Raw genomic sequence first — 21,334 nt, 5'->3', positions numbered from 1 at the left:
CGCAGTGTTGTCCAATTTAACATTTCATGGTTCTAGCTGTTGAAGCCAGAAAAGGGCATCAGAAGGCAAACCTTTAAATGCTTTTGAAGTTCATTTTAAGTACTCCCCTCAAACTCTAGCTAGGTTTCTAAAGCTTGCTCATTTTCTAATAGATCTTGCCATCTATTAGATGTAAGCTTAGATCTACATCTGCTACATCTAATAGACGGCAAGAAGTCCAATGAGCCTCTGGATCTGGGTGAGACGAACAGCCACCTCCTATCTGTCTGCAGAGAGGGAAGCACTCTGAGAATAGACACTCCTGCAGTTTGGCACGTTGTTTTCAGCCCTAACTGAAACTAGGAAATGCAGGGAAGTGTGATCATGAAAATAACAGGATCAGAGGAGTGTAGAAATTAGCTGGCTTTTTTTTCCCCTACAAAATTCATAAAAACAGACTATCTTGAGTGTGTGGTATGATTTCTGGGTTTTATGTAAGAAGAGATGTCTTACAGCTGAAACCGTGAAACCAACAAGAGGATATCTTTCACCTCCCTGTGACTCAAGGCACATTGCAAGAGTGCTGCCTAGAAGTACATCCAACAAAACCAACCCAAAAGCATCAATGCAGGGGTGGGGTTGGAGATGGTGATTCTTTCTAATTAAAGCCCTGGCTCATGTAGTTGTGGGTATACTGTGAGACTACATACGAGTATTTAGTGCAATGCCTACTTTGTGGAAGCATTCAATACATGGTCATTGGTGCAGTGGTTGTTAAGGCTTCATTCTAAATTTCAGAGCATCCTTGTGACACTTCATTCATGGAGAGCAGTGTTTCTTTATTAACATAAATCCACATAATTCACAGTCAGTTGGGGAAATTTTTTCCTTACCATAAGAAACTTTTAAAATGACCTCTCAAGGTAGGAAGATTATATACATGTGTGTTAGACTGTAAATCCCTTGAATGAGTTTTATCTCCCCGCTCACCATGCCCAGCATAATGCATGACATGACATATAATATGACCTCAATAAATGTTGCCGTCTAGGGTAGTGGGTAAAAGCATAAACTCTGGAGCCAAGCTGTTTTATTCTTGGCTCTCCCATGTAGCTGTGTAATCATGGGCAAGTTACCTAACCTCTTCATGGTTCAGTATCCTCAACTGTACGGTAAGGAAATAAATAGTTTCTACCTCCTTGGGTTGCCATGAGGATTAAATGAATTAGGACATGTAAATTGTTCATAATAGTGCCTATGACCTTGGTATGCTATCTGTTTGCTATTATTGTTATGATGACGAAGAAGGTGATGTCCGCTCCCCACCCAAAGCACTAACTTTAGAAATACCTTACAGCTTAAGGACATGCCCTCTGCCTCCTCTCCTGGGACTTAATGACCATCTAAGAAATAGATAAGGTTGTTCTTTTTATATCTGTTAATAGCTCATGATAACAGCTGCTAAGTGAAACACTTTCTACCTGGTTATAATTTTTTTTCAAGGAAAAAATTTTTTATAACAATTTCTTTTTCAAGATGCCAGGGAAGTTATCAAGCACCTCTGCTATAATTCTCAACAGGCAAAGTTGAGTTTTTTTCTTATTATTTTGTAAGCGTCATTTGAAAAATGATTAGAACTCTGATATTTATGCTACATTTAAGAAAACGCAACTTAAGAAAATATAATATTTTCTAAATTATTGTATTATATACATTATATATACATATATACATAGATATACATAACTATATATATTAGTAGCATTGTCTAACCCTACTGGGGCTTTGGGGGGTATCAAATTAGCCTATTCAAGAGTAAATAAAGCACAATAAAACCTATTCTCTCTAAAAATCAATATATAATGCTGGTAATTTTCCTTGATTACTAGATTTGGCAGAATAATAATTGTGCCATGAAACCGACACTACAAAAAATCATTATTCTGATAAAAACAAGTAAGAACAAGCCAACGACTGAGCCGTAGAAAGAAAAAATGTGTCAGGAAGTAGTTTCTGCCATGAAATGAGAATCCAAGGCCTGTCACTGGCCTCAGGATGAGCAAAAGCAATTCTCTCTTGCAAATTGCCCTCATTGCAGCTGAATGATCATATCTCCACCTATGCAGCAATTCTTTCACCCAGTGGTTTCCATAAGCAGTGTGAAAACTGCATCTCACATTTCCTTAGTCAACTGTGCTAGTTGGTGAAACAACTGACATCAAACGGAGTGTGTACTAGATTCATTTATCATGTGGACAGGACCATCAACTAATGTCTGGATTGTATCCGACCTTATGTTCTAAAATGCTGAAGGAACAGCAGCTCTCTCCTCCAAAAGGCAGTAGTTGTTTCTAATTTCAGTTAACAAGTCCCATATGAGGCATCCCTGTTTCTCCTTTGTTTTCTGGAATCTATAACAACAGTTTAAAAGGAACGAGAGTCAAAGGCCAAAAAGGAACAAGAGTCAAAGGCCAGAGAGAGAAGATTAGGAAGAGATAGAGGCAAAGAGGGGAAGGAGGAGGTGCTGTGGAACCTAGGAGACCTACTCAGACTACAAGCTTTGCATGCCACAGGTGGAATTACAGTGAGCAAATTCCCTTCCCCTCCCCAGCCTCAGTTTCCTTAGGAAAAGGGAATGATAAAATCTTTCTACAGTTGTTCTCAGAATTTAATGAATGTAATGAAATATTAAACACCTAGCACAATGAACACAGTATTTTTAAAATTATCTTTCAAAATGAATCTTCTTCTTGGCCTTTGGTATGGAACAGAGATCTCATTGCTCCCTTGTGTAAGATAATTGAAGTCAAGCTACAGTAGACCTTGGAAGGTGAAATAAAGTCATTTGGAGTCCATAGATGACCAGGACACTGCAACTCTGAGTTTACAGGGAGGTACGATACCTGGACCACTGAGTCTCTATATTGGGAGGGAGATCATCATATGAAATTCAGTCAAGTCAGCCTAGAAGACCCTCCTTATGCTCTCCTATCTTCATCTCCTTCACTGCTTAATCAAGCAGTATCACAATCTTCACCCCTCTTACCCAAGCCATTGCAAGAAAAGGAAACTATTTCATCTAATATTGTGGCTATGGAGGCTTAGCAGGAGGCTTACAAAAGAGCTCCTCGTATTGCAAACTTCCTGACAGCTTGGAGGCTATCACCATTACATTTGCAAACCCCTTTTATGGTTACCTTAAAGGTAGAGAATGTTAAGAGCCTAGAGAAAGCATGTGCCTAGAATGTGAGTACTTGAGGCTTATTCCTATACTTACATGGGAAGGATGAGGTTATTTATTATTTACTTTGCCAACTGTTATTGTTACAGCATCTGTGCCTAACCTCTGAGTCTGAGGCATGAAATTAATAATCCACAAAAAACACAGGGAGAAAAAGAAAAAAAAATGTTTAATTTCCATGTATCCCAAGTCCAAAATTAAAAAAAAAAAAAAAAAAAAAAGAACCAGAGGGCTAAGTTATAAGCAAAGAAAAAACAAAAGTCGGGGTATGTAGTTAGAAGCAAAGAACTCTGAAGTTACACAACACCTTCTTTAGACGAAGGTGGGATCCCATATTTAGACAATATGGATCAGTTCTCTGTCTATCTCCTCTGCCCCAATAATACCCAGGGGACAGAATTTAGTGCTGTTCTAGGCAGGGAAGCAAAGGTAAGATAAAGGATTGTTTTTTTCTCTTTCACTTTCTGCCTTGGTTAAGCTCCAAGGAAAAGTGAGCTTCCAGTGGCAGGGAGTGAATGAGACTGCAGAGAGGCTTTGTTTTACCACTTTAAACTCAGTTTAATAAAATTTCTACCAGAAAACATCCTGATGATGTATCTTCAGCTAAGAGATGGACAGCTATACCTATTCACCACCAGGCAACCCACCCCTTCTCTAACCCTTCCGTCCTCTATTAAATGCCCAAGAAATACATAAGAAAGGACAGGGAGATGCCATACCATTCAATCAACTTTTTTTTCGTTCTTATGGAAAATAAACTCACACCAAGAAACATGCCCTAAAACATCTATAATGTACTAGGTTTCATTGCTTTCTTCATTGCATTCCTCGACAACACAAGACCTTCATTCTCATTTCCTCACCAGGTACCAAATAATTTCGCACATTACAATCTTGATTGTATGCTTCAGTGTAGTAGTTAAGAGCATAGGGTTTGAACACAGGCAAGAAAATTAAAAAAAGATAAATTGAACTCTACAAAATTAAAAATTTTGTGCATCAAAGAACACTATCAACAGAGTGAAGACACAACCCATGGGATGGGAGAAGATATTTATAAATCATGTATCTGATAAGGGATTAGTAACCACAATATAGAAATAATTTTTACAACTCAGCAGCAACAAAACAACTCCATTAAAGAAAAAGCAAAGGACTTAAACAGAACTTTCTCTAAAGAAGATTTAAGGCCGGGCGCGGTGGCTCAAGCCTGTAATCCCAGCCACTTTGGGAGGCCGGGACGGCGGAGCAACGAGGTCAGGAGATCGAAGACCATCGCTGGGGCACGGTAATATGGGCTGAAACGCCCGTCGGCTATAAAAAAGTACAAAGAAAGCTAGGCCGGTGTGAGGTGGGGGCGCCTGTGAGTGCCCAGCTATCGGGAGGCTGAGGCAAGGGAGAATGACGTGAAACCCGGGAGGCGGGGAGCTCGCAAGTGAGCTGAGATCCCGGCCACAGCGCCTCCAGGCGCTGGCGAACAGAGCCAGATCCTCCCGTCTCCCACCCAAAAAAAAAAAAAAAAAAAAAAGATTTAAAAATAGTCAATCATCCTTAATGAAATACAAATCAAAGCCACAATGAGATACAAATTAGGGTGAAAATTATTAATAAGAACAAAAAAGTCTTGGCCAGAATGTGGAGAAATTACTTGGAATCCTTGTGCATTACTAGTGAGAATGTAAAATGCTCCAGCCACCATAAAAAAACAGTAGGGCAGTTCCCCCAAAATTTAACAGAATAACCATAGGATATAGCAATTCCACTTCTGGGTATACATCCTGCTGTGTTTTGGATGTGGTTCATTTCTGCCAAAACTCACATTGCAATTTAATTGCCAGTGCGACAGTGATGGGCGATGGAGCCTTTAAGAGGTGATCAGGTCTTTAATGTAGATTGATGTCTTTCTTGAAAGACGTGTTTAATTTTTGAGGAAATGGATCAGTTGTCACAGAATGGATTATTATAAATGCAAGCTCGGCTTCCTTGGCTTTCTCGACTTTCTCCTTTTTGGCATCCTCTCTAGTCCTTTTGCCTCTACCATGTTATAACTGAGTGAAAAGGACCTCACCAGAAGCCAAGCAGATGCTGGTGCCATGCCCTTGGACTTCCCAGCCTCCATAACTATAATAAATAAGTTTTTCTTTTCTTTATAAATTACCCAGTCTATAGTATTCTTTTACAGCAACAGAAAACAGACACCTCTAAGAGAATTGAAAGTAGGGACTCAAACAGACATTGAAACATTCATGTTTATAGAGGCATTATTCACAATAGCCAAAAGGTGGAAGACATCTAAGGGTCCACTGATGGACAAATAAACAAATGAAGTATATCCATGCCTTAAAAGGGAATGAAGTTCTGATAAATGCTATAACATGGATGAACTTCGGAGACATGCTAAGTGAAATAAGACAGATGCAAAAGGACAAATAGTATATGATTCCACTTATATGAGGTACCTTGAGTAGTCAAATTCATAGAGACCAAAAGTAGAATGGTGTTTGCCAGGAGCTGGAGGGAAGAGGGAAATTAGGAATTATTGCACAATAGACACAGTGTTTCAATTTGGAAAGATGGGCAAAGTTCTGGAGATAAATGGTGATGATGTTTGCAAAACAGTGTGAATGTACTTAAGGCCATTGAAATTCACACTAAAAAATAGTTAAAATGGTATGATACACATATTTTATCATAAAAAAGTAAGAATTGAATTTTTAAAAGAGCATAAGGTATGGAGTCAAAGTGTCAAGGTTGGTAGCCCAGCTACCCTACACACTAATTGTGAAGCAAGTAATTTAACCTCTCTTCCCTCAGTTTTCTTCTGTAAAATGGGATAATCAGAGTGCCTATATCCTAAGGTTGCTTTGAAGTTTATATGAAATAATGAAAGAAAAATCCTTGCTCATAATGAATGTACAATATGTGTGAATTATTATTGTTGGTTTTTTTTTGGTATGGCTGCTAAACACTCCTTGATGCCACGAAAACAATATCTATTCCTTTTCTGCTTCTCCCACTGAGTATTTTCCATATATTGCTAAATATTTATTGATGGATTTATGTATTCATACACAAAGATGAACCTATTGACTCAATATCGGTGGTTGTTTTTCCAAAACAGAATATAAATTAATATTGATCAACTCATATTCTTGAGTAAATCCCTGTAAACCAAAGATATGAAGATATGCATTTATAGACAGCTAGCTAAGGATGAAGTATTATCTTGAAAAGCACGTCATTCACAGTACTATGTTCTAATGCCAAGGGAATCATAAGATCTTACCCTTGTTATTATATTATTCTAACTGACCTATACAACCAGCCACAGAGTATAAAACCACATAATTGTTTGAGACACCACCATTTAAAGGAAGATGCAAAGAAGTTGAATAAATAAAACCTTTGAGCCCCATAAACTGATAACCTCTTGGATTTTTAAACATCACCAACAAGGATTAAGGTGTGAAGGACATAGAAAGCAACACTAATAAACTCTGGCCCTGATGAGGTGTGGAACCCTTGTTACATTTAAGGGTAAATGTACTGAGGATGCTGCTAGTTTCAAGTTTTGACAGGGTGAAATATTGGGCATTAGCTAATTCTCTTCATTTTAAACCAAACTATTTTAAAATCAATGCCTCTACCCGAAAACTGCTATAATAAAATATTAACATCCATTCTCAAATAAAAACAATTATTTCTTAAATGAACAGCATTTTCACAATCTTTCCTTAAGACGAATTCTTTAAAAAATTCTCGGGTTGATGCTGGCTTCTAAAATCTTCTATTGGAATCGGAGAAAATTCATTTAAGGGATTATTTCTCCAACAGTTTGAGTGACTATTTCCCCCAGATATATTTTGCAGAGTCCACGTCCTAAAGCGTCATAATTCTATTAAATCAGTGCACAGCTGGGCAATTCTTTCTTTGCTCACATTATAGTGATCCCCAGGGAATTTATGTAAATCTACGGAAATTCATTTTAAAGGCAGTGCTTTGAAAGGAAGGATGCATCCTCCTTAAGTAAACAATTACATCTACAAGCAGGCTACAAGCAACATACTGGAGAGCTAAATTAAGCTTTCCATCAGGAAAACTAAACCATCCACTTTCACATTTAGGCTTTACCTAAATGCCACCAAAATCATAAGACAAAGGACTCTGAAGTCAAAACAGGTATCAAGGGAACTGTAGCTGAGCCATTGTTGCAGGGCATGGCCTCTAGCCTCCTTTCCCGTCCCACCACCTCATTCCACTTTTGGCAATGCCATAAAGAAATGATGGCAGCTTTATAATTTAAGGACTCTTAGGAAAATTTTATCATATAAAGGGGGAAAGAAATGACCTCTCCTTCCTCCTACAAAGGGCATTCCAAGTCAACCCCAAGAAACTCTGATAAGACCAGAGAGTCTGCAACATGAAGGACATGCTAGAAAGAGAACAAGCTTTATTGTTAGATTTGCCTACATTTCAACTCTAGCTCCTTCACTTATTAGCTAAGTAAATCAACTAGACTTCAGAGCCTCAATTTCATTTGTAAAATGGAGATAATACTACTTCTTGACAGTGTTACAGATTTTTAATAAGGAAAACTACACAAAGTGTTTAGTCAGCGGCCTGGAACATGGTTGGCATTCAAATGGCTTTACCTGGACCACAAGGTGAAGAAACCTAAACAAGATCTGGGCTATAGAAATGAGGAGTTAAGTGGGAGGGAAAGAAACTCCTCTACTTAAAAATGTGGGGTCCTCAAGTAACTTTGTGTCTTCCATCTTAGTAGCTTTATTTATCTTCCCTAATGCTAGAAAAGTAGGGCTAAGGCAATCCATGATAACATTGACTTCAGTATCACATCTCTTTCTTCTTAAGCCATTCTAATATTTACTCTTTTTGGCAGAGATCTCCTCATGTCCCAAAACTCTGTATTCTATAGAGGTAACATCTTGGTTCTAAAGTCATAATTAAAAGTAAAATTCTCGTATCAAATTCACCCTTAAAAACCCCTTAGAATGGTATAACACTGGAACAGTCTCTCAGTAAGGCCACCAAAGGCCATTTCCCATCCATCATTGGAACAGATTGCTGATTCTTTGGTTGAGTCCTGGGTGAACCAGCTGGCTTGAGTTTAAGATCTGTATTGTCTCAAAAAATCATATTATAATATATATATAATCTCTATGTAAATAATCTATTATATATAATAGATTCAAATTCCATTTAGCTAGATGCTCATAATCCATGAGTTAAGTGGAACTGAGACCAACTAAAGAAGCAGACTCCTATCTCCCTGTACACATCGAGTAAAATAATTAGCTTAGTTGCTGAATTGTGTGTTAGCCTTTGTGTTAGATGTCCATCCCTATTCAATCCTCTTCTGAAAAATGTGAAGGAAATAGCCATATCCCCTCAGTACGGGCTAAGATATGGGCAGGTGTTTTAGCCTCAGCACCTCAGCAAGCACAGCATAATGTCAAGATTTATGTGCTGCTAATTTTTATCAGAGAGTGAGTGTAAAAGAAACAAGGTGGGGAAAAAGGAGAAGGTGATTGAAGAGTGTTGCTAAACTAGTTAACAGTAATTAGGCTTCTTCATGTCATAGAACTCTCCCATGGAAAGTCACATGAACCACACCTCAAGGCCATAGATAGCTGAGAAGAAAGGGAAAGTATTTATCATTTATCTTATTAGCCATTAGTCCAAAGTTTGTTCACTGGGACTTAATTCCCACGAAATTCCAGACTGTGCATTTGTGGGTACTAAGTAAGATTACTTAAACTTCCTTTTTAACAGGGGAGTCCTGGATTGAGAGGTAAGAAGCACGTGGCATAGTCTTAAAGTAAGACACTGTCAAGTTCCAAGTGAAATCATTCTGAACCCACACACAGCTGGTTACTGCAGCAGCAGTTGAAACGAAAGACACATGAAGCTGAAAGATTGTGAATTGGGATATAAGAGGTGTTGGATACAGAACGCAATGATAGACATAGCTTGTTTAGGCTGTAAAGCTTAGCAACTTCATATTTATTCTCAGTGCATGAAAAGAATATTAAATAAAATATTCCTATGTAATATATCATAAAATAGCAAGTTTTAGGGATTACATTCTTGGACTCCCAGTAGTAGTGATGACATCATCAGCATTATTACTACTGACATGTTGATTCCTTCTCTCACCTTTAACTCCTTAAATGCTACCAACACTTAAGTCCCTTAGAGAGTAGCTTTCCTGGCCGGGCACGGTGGCTCAAGCCTGTAATCCCAGCACTTTGGAAGGCCGAGATGGGCGGATCACGAGGTCAGGAGTTTGAGACCATCCTGGCTAACACGGCGAAACCCCGTCTCTACTGAAAAATACAAAAAAGCTAGCTGGGCGAGATGGTGGGCGCCTGTAGTCCCAGCTACTCGGGAGGCTGAGGCAGGAGAATGGAGGCTGAGGCAGGAGAATGGCGTAAACCCGGGAGGCGGAGCTTGCAGTGAGCTGAGATCCAGCCACTGCACTCCAGCCCGGGCGACAGAGCAAGACTCTGTCTCAAAAAAAAAAAAATAGAGTAGCTTTCCTTTCCAGATCAATTCAGCCCTTTTGTCATACCTAGTTAATAGAAAAAGCATTTCTAACCTGGTTTCTCTAATCTTAGTCTCTTCCTAACTGCATTCCTATTATTCATAATTGCCATTCTCTAATAGTTTTCATCAAATCATTTAGTTTTCTATGAAAAAAAGTGATAATTTTTACTTTGTGGATAAATGTAATACTAAACGTTTTCCCTCCCCATCAAGTCAATATTAAACTCATTTAATCCTTTTCAATAGAAAATTCTTCTTTTTCAGAAAATAATTTGTGAACTTCCAATCTAAAAAGCAATATTTGATTCCATGTGTTCAACAACTCTGTATTCCTAAAAAATATTAAAACAACCTAAAAAAGTTTAAGGGACCTAATGAAAAATATAATGAAAATAAATAAGATAAAATGTTCGAGATGAAGTGACTAGCAGTTTAGGTATAATTCAAGAGAGAATTAGGAATTTGGCAGATTTCTCTGAAGAAATTACGGGAAGAATAAACAGAAAAAAGAAAATGCAACACGTGGAAGAAAGATAATTGTACATGAATACTCGAATGAGAAGAGCTCAGAAAGGAATACTATAAAGGATGAATAAGAAGAATATCCAAAGACATTATACTGGAAATTTTTCTAGAATTAATGAAAGTTTCTGGAGAAATACATGAAGGATATCTATGCCTACACATAGTGTAGAAAAATGTAGAATCACACAACTTAAAAGAAAGTCTTAAAACTAATGAGACAGAAGAGACCATCTATAAAGGAATGACAATTAAAATAAAAGCAGACTTCCCAGTAGAAACCATGGAAGCTAGAAGTGGAATAATTTCTTCAGGAAATTATTTTTTAAATGATTCTTAATCTACTATTTTATAGCTAAAAAAAGTCTTCAAGATTCAAAGTAAAGATATTTCTAGTATTTTCAGATAAAATCTGAGAGACTTAGGGAAAGGAAAATGGTAAGTGAAACAGAAAAATTAACAAGCAGAGGACAAACAGAAAGGTCACAGAAATAAAGAAAAATATGGGCCGGGCGCGGTGGCTCAAGCCTGTAATCCCAGCACTTTGGGAGGCCGAGACGGGCAGATCACGAGGTCAGGAGATCGAGACCATCCTGGCTAACACGGTGAAAACCCGCCTCTACTAAAAAATACAAAAAACTAGCCAGGCGAGGTGGCGAGCGCCTATAGCCCCAGCTACTCGGGAGGCTGAGGCAGGAGAATGGCGTGAACCCGGGAGGCGGAGCTTGCAGTGATCTGAGATCCGGCCACTGCACTCCAGCCCAGGCGACAGAGCAAGACTCTGTCTCAAAAAAAAAAAAAAAGAAAAGAAAAGAAAATATGTCACTAATCACAATATTTATATGTATAGACCAAGCCTGTCACTTAAAAAAAAAAAATTTAAAGCTCACCAAATAAATTAAACTATATGCTCTATTTAAGGGACATACATAAAACAATACAGAAAATGATTTAAATACATGTCCATTCTCACTACAGTTATTCAACATAATACTGAAAATCTAGAGAGTCTAAGACAAGAGAAAGAAATAGAGGTCATCCAATTTGGAAAGGAAGACATCAACTTATCCTTGTTTGCAGATGATATAATCTTGTATTAGGAAAAACCTAAAGACTCCACCAAAAACCTATGAGAACTGATATACAAGCTCAGTAAAGTTGAAGGATACAAAATCAACATACAAAAATTAGTAGCATTTCTATATCCCAATAGTGAACCATAGAAAAATAAATCAAAAAAAGTAATCCCAGTTACAATAGTCACACATAAAGTTAAATACCTAGGAGTTAAAGAGTTGAAATGGAAAGATCTCTGCAATAAAAATAACAATAATAAAAACTACAAAACACTGATGGAAGAAATTGAAGTGGACCTCAAAAAATGGAAAGATACTGCTAAGTGTCCATGCTACCCAAAACAATCTGCAGATTCAATGTAATCCCTATCAAAATACCAATGACATTCTTCACTGAAATATAACAAAAAATCCTAAAATTTATATGGAACCACAAAAGAACCTTACCTTAGAAAGAACCTTAATTATATTATAGTATAGTAACCAAAACTGCATAGTACTGACATAAAAACAGACACATAGAACAATGGAACAGAATAGAGCTATCTCTGTAGTATAATTTCAAGTCAGGTAATATAATTCTTCCAGTTTTGTTCTTTTTGCTCAGATTAGCTTTGGCTATTCTGGGTCTTTTGTGGTTTCACATACATTTAAAAAAATTCTTTTTAATTTCTGTGAAGAATGTCATCAGTATTTTGCATTTAATCTGCAGCCTGCTTTTGGCATTTTGATGAAACAATATTGATTCTTCCAGTCCATGAATATGGAATATTCTTTCCATTTTTTGGTATATTCTTTAATTCCTTTCATCAGTGTTTTATAGTTTTTATTATGGAGATTTTTCCTTTTTTTTAATTCGTAGGTATTTAATTTTACGTGTGGCTATTGTGAATGGGATTACTTGTTTGATTTTTTTTTCAGATTGTTTAGTATTGGCATAGAGAAATGCTGCGGGTTCGTGTATGCTTAACAGAGTGACTATAGTAATTAATAATTTAATTGTACACTTTAAGAAAATTAAAATAGTATAATGGATTGTTTGTAACACAAAGAATAAATGTCTTGAGGGGACGAATATTCCATTCTCCATAATTGGATTATTACACATTGTATGTCGTACGAAAACATCTTGCGTACCCCCTAAATATATATACCTACTATGCACCTACAAAAACTAAAATAAATTTTAAAAAAATTTAAAATTAAAATAAAGATAGAGCAGGTAAATAATAACTCAACAAAAGCTAGGAAAACTGTATCAATATTCTAAAGATAGTTTCTAATATAAAATCGATTATTAGTAAGAAGTGATACTATTTAAAGTTTTAAATCTCAATGAAATATAACAACTATACATGTAATATGAAGCTAAAGATAACCTCAAATTACACACAATGCAAAACATTTCCAGAATTATAAAATCAACACATTATTATAAAAATATGAAGATTAAACACACCTTTCTAACAGTTTAAGCAGAAAAAGTATATAAAAAATGAAAATTTAGGACTACCAAATGATTTAATATATATATAGACAGATAAATCGATTAGAGATTCCATAGTTTTCTCCAACACATATAGTACATTACCAAAATTGAATAATTGAATGTCTTAAGGTATAAAGGAGCAAGTCTCATTTAATTTATATGTATGTACATAAGTACGTGTGTGTATATTTGTGGGAGTGAGGAAGTGTGCATTCTACTTTTTCTGACAACAATGAAATTAAATTAGAAATTATTATCAATAAGATAAATGCTTCGCTTTTTAATGAAAATTTCTAACACCTTACAGGAGTAGATGAAATAGTATATGGAATGCAAAGGTACATTTCAGCTAACTTCAACGATTATTCAGTTCATAGCCGATCTACATACTCATTCCCACTGATATTTTTCTGAAGCAAATTCATCCATAAATATTTGTTTGTAACTTTATGTAAGAAAGGCTTTTTTGTTTTTAACATAACCAAAATATCATCGTATATCTTTATTTAAAAAGTCTCAAATATCTAGTCAGTGTTCAATTTCCCTGATTATCTCATATTTTTGTTTGTTCAAGTCAGGATCCAAATTAGAATCATATATTGCAATTGATGGATATGTCTCCTAGGTCCCAAGGAGACACACTGTTAAGGATACACATGATTAGAATTTTAAAAACATTGTTCCTAAATACTCATAGAACATGGGATCAATGTGATGGAGTAAAGATGGCCCTGATTCTTTGTTACTAATCTCAATAGGAAGAGGCATGATTTCCCTTCCCTTGAATCTTCATTCTGTGACTACTTTGACAAAAAATACGGCAGAGTGACCCTTTGCCAGTTCTATGTCTAGCCTTTAAGAGAACCTGCAACTTACACTTTCTGTCTCTCAGAACATTCTTGGAGCATTGGCTGCAACATAAGAAGTCTGACTACTCTGTTGGAGAGGACATGTGGAGTGATCCTGTGCTGCATGGGTAGAAGAAAAAACCGAGGTGAGTTCAGCCCTCCAGCTGTTCTTACCAAGGCACCAGGCATGTGAGTAGAGCTATTTTAGGCTCTCCAGATCAGACTAGCCACCGGCAAATACCACGAGATGAACCCAGTTAATATCACATGGAGCAAAAGAATGACCCAGGCAAATGCTATCTGAATTTCTGACCCACAAAATCATGAACTGTAATAAAATCATGATTATTTTAAGCTACTCAGCTTTTGGCTGCTTTATTAGACAGCAAACGATAACAAGAGGTGTAAGGGAAGCTAAAATTTTAGTTTTTGAAAAGGCTGAAAAAATTTCTTTAGTGATATTGACTAAAGAGAGAAGACACAAATAAAACATTAAAAAGGACTATATTTCAGACATTCAAAAGATAAAACTAATAAATACTTTAAAATAAAACAAATTTCTAGAAACAATACAATTTACCAAACAAAACTAAGTAGAAATTTTCCAAACAAAATCATATATACATGGATTTATATAACCACTAAGGAACTGAAACCAGTAAATTACGTATTCTTCCATCCCTCCCCCAAACAAACAAGAATAAGAACAACAAAAGTTTACATAGCTTTACAGGCAATTCCACCATAATTCAAGGAGTCACACTTCTCTAAAACAAACAATAAAAACAACAAGAACAACTGCAAAATCCAACAGCTTTACAAAAAATTCTACCATAAATACAGGAACAGACAAAATTTCCTTTCCAGGGAAAAAGAGAAAAAAGGAATGCTCCAATCTCATCTCCAATCTCATCCTTTAAGGCAAGTATGATTCTCATATCAAAACTAGGGATAGTAAGAGAAAGGAAAATCTCCTTGGACACCACAGATGTGAAAATCCTAAATAAAAATATCACTAAGTTGAACCCCCATAGTCTATAAAATGATACTATCATGACTATGTTGAGTTGATGCCAAAACTGCAAGTCGTTTATCATTAGAAAAATCTACCAGTGTAATTCACTTCACTAACAGCTTAAGAATAAAAACTGTAAAATCATCTTACTAGATTCGTGTAAAGCACTGAATACAAATAAACGAATCAAACGCCTCCTGAAAAGATAAGGTAACATATTATTATATAGTTAATAAAAAATATAATATAGCAGTTAAAATTAATTAATTTCAACTGGATACAACAAAGATAAAACTGTGAGTCTTGGATTAAAATAGCAAATGAAAGGAAAGAGTCTAGTGCAATATCCCCTTTTGTATACCCATTGGAGAAAGCCTAGGTTTTATAATTATTTTATAACATTATTATAAGTATGATACAAAAAGCTTTAAACAATAAAACAATTGTTTTATTTAAGCAAGTAAGCAGTTATTTAATTATTAAACAATAATTAATTAAATAAAATTGTGATACTGAGATCAGATCACGCAACAGAATTTTTTAAATTACATATAAACTTTGGATTTCAGAAGGGTGGGGAAAAACACTGGGAAAAATATTCAAATAAATATTTGAATATATCTCACTTCTTAAGTCAAAATAATTTCTAGAAGAAACAAATGAAAAGAAAAATCAATGCTGTGAAAAAAAAATAGGCAAATATTTGTATGATCTTTTGGAGGCTGACGCCAAAAGAAGAAACCATAAAAGAGAACACTAATACATTGCGTATGTAAAAATTATGAAATAACATGAAACAAATAAATGAAAGCCATAGTTAAAAGACAAACGGCTAACTAGAACACTAATTAGCATGGTAGGCGGCAACCAATTATATAACTTTACTATAAAAGTAACCCTTCTAAATCGATTTTAAAAAAGACCAATACCCAATAGGTAACCAGAGGATATACATAGTCAATTAAAAGAAGAAATTTGAATTTTAATTGAATTAAATTCAAATAGGAAAAGCTGTTCAACATCAGAAGATCTCACAAAAACAACACAAATTTTATTAAAGTACTATTTTTTCTCCAGCATTGTGCCATGATTAAAAATTATGCTAATATCCTCTAGTAGCATGGGAGCAGGGAAATACATCTCATTCTTGTGACATTATCAATTGATGTATTTCTAGGAATCAATTTTTCAACATGTATCAAAATTCCTAAAATAACTTATACCCTTTGACTCAGCTATTCCCCTTCTAGGGTTTTACAATCAGAAAACATTTGAGTGTACGTTAATTATATCTCAAAAAATTTGAACAAAATTATTTTCAATTAAATAAAAAATTGAACAAGTGTTCAAGGTCGTATAAAGGTGGGGTGTTTTGTTTGTTTCTTTTTCTTGAGATGGAGTCTTGCTCTGTCACCCAGGCTGGAGTGCAGTGGTGTGATCCTGGCTCACTACAATCTCTGCCTCCCAAATTCGAACGATTCTCCTGCTTCAGCCTCCAGAGTAGCTGAGACTACAGGTGCATGTCACCACACCCAACTAATTTTTTGTTTTTTTAGTAGAGACTGGTTGGCCAGGCTGGTCTCAAACTCCTGGCCTCAAGTGATCCGTCTCGGCCTCCCAAAGTGCTGGGATTGCAGCCACTGTGCCTGGCCACATATAGGTTTTAATTTACATATAAATTATGTCAGCAAGAAACTGGGAATTGACTAGTCTAAAAAGAGCAAAATGATTAAATGAATTATGGTACAGCCATATATAGAATTTTCTGTAACTGAAATTCAGATAAATCTCTAATTATAATCACAGAAAGATTGTTATACAATATTGTTATATAAGAAGAAAAAGTTACAAAGTAATATGCAGAATATGCTCCCATTTTTTTGAAAAAAAACTGTTTGAGCCTACAGGTAAGATTAAAACATTGAGAAAAGACATGCAGAAGATGCTGTAGATAATCTCTTGATCACAGAATTATCCTTTTATTTTTGCTCAACTCTTCTACCTAATGTTTCAACAATAAATATGGATTACTTGTACGATGGAAAAAAAAAAACAAAAAAAAAAACAGTGAGGATGAGAAGGGGAGCAATAGAGAGACAGGACAGAAGAAGGTTTAAAATGTAAGAAATATTACACCACTAAGAAATGTTCTTTGGCTAAGCCCATGGTCTCATTGCCTCTGATTATTCCCTTTCCTGGAATTCCCTTAACTCTTATGTATATGATTTTGACAGCATTACTGTGCATCTGATTTTGTTTTCTGGTTGATTTACTTTTCAAAGTAATATCACCCCACCAGAGTTTTATAAATACTCTTATGCTGTTTTTATATACTATAAAATTCTGCACACATAGACACTTCAAAATGTTGAATAAATTTAACTGAATAACTATCAATAGCCAAGTTTAGTTTATAATTACAAACTTAGCTAAAAGAACAGATCTCAAGAAATGGACAGTATAGAAATTTCAAGATTAGTCAAGGAAGTGATTCTGGATAGAAGCTGTCCAGCAGGATCCAGACAGTCTAATGTGACAGAACAAGTACTTGGCTGAGGTATGGATTCTTCTACCAATTAAGTTTTGGAAAGTTACTTAAATCTATCAGATCTCAGTTTGGTCAATAAACTAAAGCTCCTTCTATACGTATGATTCCTTGATATTCATGATTTTGCAGTGGGTGCTTAGTCTCTGCTATTCGCAGAAGTTGTATATAGAAAATGGTGGAATTTAGCACATGGACTACATAGAGTCCAGAAAATTACCAATATTGCTGTCTTGCTTAAGATGAAAATAAAAAAATGGGGTCCAACATGTTATTTTACAAAACTTTACTATGTACATTTAGGACCTTTTCATGTCAATAAAGTGAATAAAAATCTGTTTAATTAAATTCACACAAACACACAAGTTTTTGTTAGTATAAAAGAAAGGTTACATTAGCTAATTTGAGAGGCATGATGCCTATAATGAAAGAATTAATTTGCATTCTTATATATTCTATAAAACACTGTACACTAAATTCTGGCTTTTAAAAGATGGTTTTGCACCTCATGCAAATGCTTGTGCTTCTTTATAATGTGGAGTTTAGTTGCATTTAAGTTCTTATTCAAAATATGCCCCAACTTCTACCTCACTCTACATTTTCAACAGTAACTTAAAAATTTCCTAAGACTTAACAAATTGTGTCTTCATGGGGGTTATTCAACATGGAATTGAGCTAATGATGTTTATAGCATGTGATATTTTGGCTGATAATTTGGAATGACTGAAGCATATGAATAGAAAGGTTATAAAGGGTCATAGTTCTCCTTATCAAAATGTCTAGCCTTATTACCTTAGAGAAAATAAAAATGAAAAGACATATCATGCTTTCACCCTAGTTTCTAGTGTGGAAGTTCATTTGTTTAAGTACCTTTTCAAATCCCAAAATATTCACGTCTCAATTCTAAAATGTAGTCTTTAACAAGAAGCCAGACCAATGGAAATAATGAACAGGTTACAGGCTCCAATGCAAAGTCTTTTTAAGAAATGTATCATCAGGATTTGTTTAAAATGTCATCTTAAATTAGCAAGGCCATTTCACTTATTCAGCTGTTTACTAATGAGAATCAACATTTATATGACACAGTTAGAACACATTTATTTTTTAATGTATACAGTATAAACATGAGAAGCAGCATACCCATTAAATAGATCTTTATGTTAATATAGTTACATAGATATAGTGACATATTTATGTACAAGTTCTCTATATTCTTACTAAAATTAAGATTAGGACATTAATCTTGTCCTTTACCCATTACTATTTCAAAAAAGTAAAAATAAAAAATCCAGCCAGATGCTTTTAATTTCAAAGTGTCCTTTTTATCTTTGTGAGCTAGCTAGATACCTACTACAAAGCATTAGTAATTCCTTTCCTGTCAAGTTATTTTTAGGGTGTTTTAGCTTTACTGAGCTCTCTACCAAATGCAGAACATTAGATATCCTGAATTTTTGTCTGCTCTGTCCATCCTAGAGATGGAAGCTTTCTTGCTTCAAACCTCAGTGCACACATGTAAACACAATTACTCAAAACAAGGCAACAAGTGAGAGGCAGGGTTAAAATAAGAACTCAGGCAATCTGACTCACAATCCAGGATTCAACCCCCTAAAACTTGCTGTTTTCTTTGTCCTCTTTGCTGTGAACCAAGACACTTGTTCTGTAGCAGAGTGTTTCTGCTGCAAATCCAGTTGCTACTGCATTATGCAATGAAGTCAGAAGCCTGAGCTTGTGACATCAATATAGGTTGCTATGGTAACACTTTCCATAAGTATTACAGGTTCAGTGTAGGCTCAAAAAAGGGGACTTCAGCAGAGTAGCAAAATAACTGGCATTATTTCAGCCTAAATTACAACAATAGTTGGTGCAAAACTGTTTTATAATTCCTGTAATAAAAAAGTTTTACATTTTATGTCATTATTGAAAGTCACTTTTATAATATATTTAAAAATGAAAGTTTTCCAGTAGAAATAGTAATGCTACTGACCTTCTAAAGCGTTCACGTAATCCACAAAGAAGAGAATCTCACTATAACATAGCTAATTATTCCACATATTTAGTCATTCCATAAGTCAGGGTAATGTTATACATTATATATTATGATAAAATCCTAATAACATGTCATTCTAGCTTTTCCATTACAAGAATTATAAAAGGATCTCACAAAGTTGCATATATAAAAGCAGCTTTAGATGAGAAGACTATTTTTAACAAAGCAATAGTAAAGATCACCTTTTGATTACACAAGTTCATTATTATTTTCCTAGAACATGTTTGTCAGTGACTCCATTTAAATAGTTAAATCTACCTTCCTGTGTAAGATATGTTTAAAAAGATTCTTTGGACTTCAAATTTTTTTAACCTGAATTAGAAGCACATGGCTGAATAATTACAAAGGCTGAACTTCTTTATTAAATAGCTCCTTTGTTTTTCTCATCCTTCTCAAGAGGAGGATCTTAGCTCAATTCTGTAAACACGCTTGAGCTAGGTGTTAGGGTTACAACAGCATGTTGGACATTAGGTATAAGATGCCTAAGACATAATCTCGTCTATGAGAAATTCACACATGTTGAGTTAATAATGATAGCAATAAAAGTACAAACAACAATTGAAAAATATTTACTGAGTATCTGCCATGAGTCAGACACCATGCAGAAGACTTGACATAGATTATCCGATGTAATCCTCACAACAATACAAGCAGGAAGGTGGGTACTGTTATTCCCGTTTTGCAGGTAAGAAAACTGAAGCTCAGAGGGATAAAGTGACTTGCCCGAAGTCATACAGCTAGTTCAGAACACAGCTGGCATTTTAAGTCAGGGCTAACTCCAAATGTTTATGATGTTTAAACAGAAATTAAAGAGAATTCCCTGTTGCTCATTGTGACCAGAATTGAAAATTGCATCATCATTCCACTGAGCAAGAATTCCTTTATGTAGAATTCACTGAAACAGAAAGCAGATGATAATCCTGTGGCTGACTTAATGAGCACTTTTGATGACGAACTTTGCTGTTGGTGTAACATTTAGCAATTCAGAAAATATTTACCTGAAAACATTTCCTTCTTTATCGGTTACAAATGACAATGTACAATAGGGAAAGGATAGACTCTTCAATAAATGATGTTTACCTCACTGGATATCCACATACAAAATAATGAAATTAAACCCATTATTCTTATACCATACACAAAAAACAACACAAAATGATTGAAAGACCTAAACATAAGATGTGAAACTGTAAAATTCCTAGAAGACAAACATAGGGGAAATTCTCCTTGGCATTGGTCTCAGCAATGATTATTTGGATTTGACACCAAAAGCACAGGCTATAAAAGCAAAAATAAACAAGTTTCTGCATAGCAAACAATCAACAGAAGAAAATGGTAACCTACAGAATGGGAGAAAATATCTGCAAACCCTACAGCTCGTACAAGGCTCCTATCCAGACATACAAGGAACTCATATAATTTTTTTTTTTTTTTTTTTTTTTTTTGAGACGGAGTCTAGCTCTGTCGCCCAGGCTGGAGTGCAGTGGCGCGATCTCGGCTCACTGCAAGCTCTGCCTCCCAGGTTTACGCCATTCTCCTGCCTCAGCCTCCAGAGTAGCTGGGACTACAGGCGCCCGCCTCGTCGCCCGGCTAGTTTTTTGTATTTTTTAGTAGAGACGGGGTTTCACCGTGTAGACCAGGATGGTCTCGATCTCCTGACCTCATGATCCACCCGTCTCGGCCTCCCAAAGTGCTGGGATTACAGGCTTGAGCCACCGCGCCCGGCCGAACTCATATAATTTAATAGCCAAAAGTCAAATAACCCAATTCAAAAATGGGCAAAGTAACTGAATAGACATTTCTCCAAAGACATACAAATGACCAACAAGTGCATGAAAAGAAGCTTGACATCACTCATCATCAGGGAAATGCAAATCAAAACCACAATGAGATATTATCTCACACTTGTTAGGGTGGCTGTTATCAAAAAGTCAAAAGAAAAAAGTGTGTTGGCAAGGATGTAGAGAAATGGGAACACTTGTGTGATGTCTGTGGAGATGGTAAA

At 35.5% G+C, this 21,334-nt stretch overlaps 1 long non-coding RNA gene across 1 annotated transcript in view; it reads right to left on the bottom strand.

The window, feature by feature from the left end:
- LOC108533194 (uncharacterized) overlaps positions 1 to 18,943 on the bottom strand; it is a 320,686-nt gene extending 301,743 nt beyond the window's left edge. The window contains exon 1 of the long non-coding RNA XR_001886679.1: positions 18,870 to 18,943. This is a non-coding gene — a long non-coding RNA (uncharacterized LOC108533194). The remainder of the gene's footprint in view (positions 1 to 18,869) is intronic.
- Positions 18,944 to 21,334: the final 2,391 nt, after the last annotated feature.

This window comes from Rhinopithecus bieti, unplaced genomic scaffold (assembly GCF_001698545.2).
Source record: "Rhinopithecus bieti isolate Rb0 unplaced genomic scaffold, ASM169854v2 scaffold_10706, whole genome shotgun sequence".
NCBI classification, from domain to species: domain Eukaryota; kingdom Metazoa; phylum Chordata; class Mammalia; order Primates; family Cercopithecidae; genus Rhinopithecus; species Rhinopithecus bieti.
The sequence above is the reverse complement of the archived record's forward strand: the minus strand, read 5'-3'. Positions and strand labels throughout refer to the sequence as shown.